Genomic DNA, 5,509 nt, shown 5'->3' on the forward strand with positions numbered 1-5,509 from the left:
TTCAGGATAACACCTCAATGGGTGAAACACACATCAGATATGCAGAAATCCTCTCCGAGAATCCAACAAAACCCTCATGGGTAAATTATGGAGAATGCAAAGGAACCACCTCAAATACTGAAAACCGGTAATGAGAAGGAAATCGTTGTCTCTACTCTGCCTTTTCTCCAAGAACCAGACCTCAGGGTACATGAGAAGTTGATGAGAGAAAGTTGGGCTTCACAAAAGGACACTGCGCTCAAACCGGAAGAGGGAACGAGAATCCGACTGCAGCAGTTTTGTGGCCACCCATGAGTGAATGGAGCTAGACAATGTTTATCAACTGCTGTTAATGTCGTACAGAGAGAGATTACAGCCCAGGCCTCCGGATGGAAGTGTACGGTGCCACAGGAAATAGATCTGTCACAAAATCCAACCCGCATCTGATTAAGTCGCTAAATCTGACTGGCAAATGATAAAACACACAAGGGAACCGAGGAGCATGGGCAATAGTACCAGGGGGTGCACTTAGCCCATTCTAGGCAGTGGGTAACACCACAGGACCAGCCATCAGGCATCTTTGACAACGCGACTGTAAAGAGGCAAAGGAAAGAGCACACAAGACAAAGGGAAAGCCGACTGAGAAGACACACTTCTTTGTGGTAGACCTTACCCGTGTCCCGACTCGCCAGGAAAAGCAAAACAGAACACATGGCGAAATTTGAGAATCGACCGGAGAGACGATGACATGGAGGGGCTAATGTTCATGACTTTTAGATTTCGTAATGTCCCGTGAGTACGCTGGATAAAAGAGTCTTCATCTTTTAGACAGTCTGAAATATTTATCGGTGAAATAAAACTTGCTTCAAAATCCTCAGGGGGTAGAACATGGCACGGAGGACGTAAAGATCGGCCTTGAGTTGAACAGCTGTTAAAACTGGGTGATGGGTGCACAGCCTTAGGATTCTGTTCTAATTTTATATGCGCTTGAAATTTCACCTAGTAGATTCACTGACCTCAGTTTCTGATGGTGACTCTCAGGTGAATTTTCCATACTGCCAAATGGTCACAAGTGTGGGACGGTCGGCACGAAGCTGTTTCTATCTCTGCGTCTTCTGTTTTTCTTTTCTCCGATGGAATGGCTGCACAGCCTAGCTATTTCTCCAGGAAACCGCGATTGCATAAAAACATCCTCACATGAAGCCGAGTATGTTTCCACAAAGCTAGGTTCCATGTGGGAGCATGGCGAAAATATCGACGCACGGATCATCTTAAAACTGTGCTTTTCTTCACCTGTAGCTCCTCTCACCCCGTTCACCAGATACATGCGAAGGAGCGTACCCCCCTTTTTAAAACGTCCACCCTCATTAAGAATGATTAACCCACAGATGAGAGACGATCCCCATCATCCAAGTAGCTGTTTACCTCTCTATGCTGCCGCCGGTGCTCGATGAAGCTGGCACTAGAACCGTAAGACACTAAACATGCTTTTGCATATAGCAAGCCCTCCCCCCCTTCAACGTCAGCAGACATCAGCATCCCCTGGAAGACTCCTTTGAGAAAACTGCTGGGCGACCCTTCCAAAGTTTCTGACTAGGGAGGTCTGGGGGCTCTAAGCTCAAGGTCAGCAGTGAGACACCACCCGCTCCTCCCAGGGAGAAAGAGAAGGCTTTCTGCTCCCATCAAAAATGACAGCCTTTTAAACCGCAAGGGCAGGTCCACCCTGTCTGACGCGGTCACTTACGAGTCCGAATTGCCTTGACGATGGTGAATGGTGCGTGACTGGGGTTTCGGGTGAGGCCTGCGAACCTGCCTTTGAACAAGCGCCCAGACGCTGCTCCTGGTACTGTCTTACAGCATCCATGAAGCCGTAGAGCCCCTCGGTCCCCGCCTGCTCCTGCCGTTTCCTCTCCACTGAACAAAGGGCCCGGAAGCTTCCCACAGTACAGCTCATGATCCACCCGTGCTCGGACCTCCAGATCCATGCGAGCTCCAGGAGGCCTTCCCTGGAATATGTACCATACACGCTTTTTCTGAAATTCACTGTCTTTGAAGGACAGCGGTGCAAAACTCTTCTGGATTAGGCTGGAGGTGGCACTGGGGTGTCTGTCTTCCCTAAAGATAACCTGACTAAGGTTGTCTCTCTTCTGGCTCTCCTTTTAAAATTCTCCATTCTTCTCATTGAAATGGAAAGTCCGATTTGATCATCATAAAATACACTACCATAGATCCCTTTTTGCATTGGAAACATTTCTGAGAGGGCAGTAACCAGCACTCACTTAGCACCGCTCGACAAACACAAGGCTCACTTTCCACCAATGTCGACTGGATTCCATTTATAGGTTATCATTTCTGTAAAGACTCAGGAAAAACCTAGAAAATCCAGGAAGGTAGAAATTCTGATGCCGTACGTACTCGTGTATAAGCCGAGTTTTTCAGCACATTTTTAGTGCAGTTTGGGGGAAATCCGGTACCTCAGCTGATGTTTGGGTGGATTTATACTTGAGTATGTATGGAAGGTTCAGTTTCCCCCAGCATTGAAAACATTGTGGTACGAGAACATTCTCAAAAAGAATTCTCAAAGTTTCAGATTTATCCTGCAAGGTCCAGGCCAAATCTGTCAGCAGACACACGATTATTAGCACTAAAGCCATCTTTAGAGTGTTGTCACACGTGACTACATTCAGAGGGGAGGGGAAATACCTAGTTAGTAACTACCTTCTATGTAGACTTCTATATAACTCTAAGGCATAGGTTCTCTACCTGTGGGTTGCGACCCCTTTGGGGGTTGAACGACCCTTTCACAAGGGTCGCATGGTTCATAACAGTGACAAAATTAGTTATGAAGTAGCAATGAAAATACTTTTATGGTTGGGGGTCATGACAACCTAAGGAACTCAGTGTGTTAAAGGGTCGTGGCACGAGGAAGGTTGAGAACCCTTGCTCTAGGGAGAAGTTCTGCTCCACCCTAGAGGGTTGCTATGAGTCTGAATTGGCTGGATAGCATGAGTTCCGTTTGGGTTTCTATGTGTGAGTATCAGGTGGTTTAAAAGGAGCCCTGATGGCACTGTGGGTTAGGCATTAGGCTACTAACTGCGAGGTTGGAGGTTCAAATCCATCAGCCACTCCATGTCTGTTCCTGCAACTATGTACAGTGTCAGGAACCCTGTATAGAGTCACTATGAGTCAGAGCCCACTTAGTGGCAATGGGCACTTTGATTTATTAGGTGATTTCCATACACAATTGAATAGATTCCTTTCAAGAATCCTATGAGATAGACACACTCTTCCTAGTGACCTGACTAAACTGAGCTTAGAAGATATGTGCCAGGTGCAACGGGGTGGCCCAGAGGCAAACCCGGGTGTTTCCAAGTTTCATGCTTCATCCTTATGGCGTCAGGGTGATCTCTCTGGGCGAAGGGTCACACCTTCATTGATGAACTCAAAATGCCTTTGACCTGCTTCTAACCTCTATCATCTACCTTCACATCCTGCAAAACCCAAACCACCTGCAGCACTAGGGTGAGTTTATTAAATAAGGCCTTTCAAGTCCAATGAGCTTATCTTCTCCTTCAAATAATTATGAAGCACAGGGCACTATGCATTCATGTATATGAAGTCACAAATAATAAGTCTAGCCTGATGTTTCCCTTCATCTAAATACCCAAGTCAAAATCCCTAACCCGTTGGCTTCCTGTAAACACCAAGAGTCTATTTCCAGAGGTCTTGGAGGGTCACCGACCTATGACCTCATCTCACCTAGGGCTTTGGGGCCACCCTGGCACTGAGCGGGCCTTGGGGTAGAATTGATGACATCATCATCTCCTAGGCTGGGTGGTACGAGGGGAGAGTAAAAGAGGCTCAGAAAAAGCTAAGTTACTACTATTATTAGCTAAAGTCCCATTGGATTTAAACAAGTTGTCCTTTTATGGAAAGTAATACCACAGTTAAGGAATGAACGGAAGGATATCACTTTTGCCCATTTTTAGATTAGTAATGAGTTTAAGGTTCACGGGTGGTGCAGAGGGAGCCCTGGTGGTGCCATGGGTTGGTTACATGCTGGGCTGCTAACCCCAAGGTATGCAGCTCAAATCCACCAGCTGCTCCTGGGGACAAAAGAAACATGTGCTTCTCTACTCCCATGAACAATTAGCGTTTCAGAAACCCACAAGGGCAGTTCTATCCTGCTGCACAGTCTCTGTGAGTCACGTTGACTCCATGGCAGTGAGGGGTTTGGGGTTTCGTTATTTTGGGGGGGAGGGGAGGCAGGCACGATGGTAGTGGTGTAATAGTTAATATGCTTGGCTGCTAGTCAGAAAGTTGGAGGTCTGAGTCACTCAGCGGGGGCCCTTGGAGGAAGGGCCTAGGGACCTGCTTCTGAAAAGTCAGCTCTTGTACAATCTACAGAGCACCATTCTCTGACACCCGAGGGTCACCCTCAGCCGCTGGGGTTGGCCTGACGACTACTGGGAATAACCATTTTGTCAGCAAATCACCTCTGTGATCAGCACACACAAAGGCATTCAGTTTTAGGCAGGAGCTTTGAAATAAACATTCGCCTACTTTTGAAAATCTTCTTACTGTGGCCATTTAAAAATCAACCCCTGTGAAACATGCTATGTAGAAAAATCAAAATATAAGCCAATTCCCTTAAACCTGTCTCAAATACCAGCCAACATATAGAGTCAAAGCCCTAGGAGTATAATTTAAACACAGAATCACACTGCACCTCACAGGCCCTGCACCCATGCTCCCAACTTTTGTTAAAAGCAAACAACAGACAAACTAATGGTTATGATTGTTGGGTTTTAGAGGTCACTGCTGGTAGAGGTGGAAGATGCACTTGTCGGGGTTTGGGGGAAAGCTGGCCCATTCCCTCATGCCGAAGGCAGTATGCAGAAAGGTTTTCCAACCCCTACTTGCCAAGCGTGAAGCCCAGGTGAGTGAAGTATTGGCCTGTGATCCAAAAGGTCACCAGTTCAAACACATCAGCCGCTCCCTGGGAGAAAGACGAGGTTTACCATCTCCGAAACCCTAAGGAGCAATTCTACTTTGATAATATCAGGTAAGTGCTGGACTGCTAGCCACAAGGTTGGTGGTTCAACCCCACCCGCTGCTCCATGGCAGAGAGATGAGGCTTTCTGCTCTCATACAGATGTTGATAACCTCAGTCCCCTGTATTGGCTCACTCGGAGGTGGAAGGACAGCCTGGCAGTGGGTAGACGGTCACTACGAGTCTGTCACTATGGGTTTCTATTTTTTGGTTTGTCAAACTCATGAGCGCGTCGCCCAGGTTTGGGTACAAGAGTCCGTCACCAGAAGTGATCGTGTGGATAAAACAATTGCGGAAGGAGGGCTACACTTCCTTTGTCTTCATTTTGTGGAAAAAGATAATACATAGATGAACACAATTTTGGTATTATGTGACCAGAGAGATATCGTGTAGATAAAACAATTGATCGTGTAGATAAAACAATTGCCAAAGGAGGGTTACACTTCCTTTGTCTTCATTTTGTGGAAAAAGATAATA

At 46.7% G+C, this 5,509-nt stretch overlaps 1 protein-coding gene across 1 annotated transcript in view; it reads right to left on the bottom strand.

Moving 5' to 3' along the window:
• CDKAL1 (CDK5 regulatory subunit associated protein 1 like 1) overlaps positions 1 to 5,509 on the bottom strand; it is a 768,993-nt gene that overhangs the window by 25,205 nt on the left and 738,279 nt on the right. The gene's annotated exons all lie outside the window — the stretch shown is intronic.

The sequence above is a fragment of the Echinops telfairi genome, unplaced genomic scaffold (assembly GCF_000313985.2).
Source record: "Echinops telfairi isolate 266 unplaced genomic scaffold, ASM31398v2 ScPeMD7_5868;HRSCAF=6743_0, whole genome shotgun sequence".
Lineage (NCBI taxonomy): Eukaryota > Metazoa > Chordata > Mammalia > Afrosoricida > Tenrecidae > Echinops > Echinops telfairi.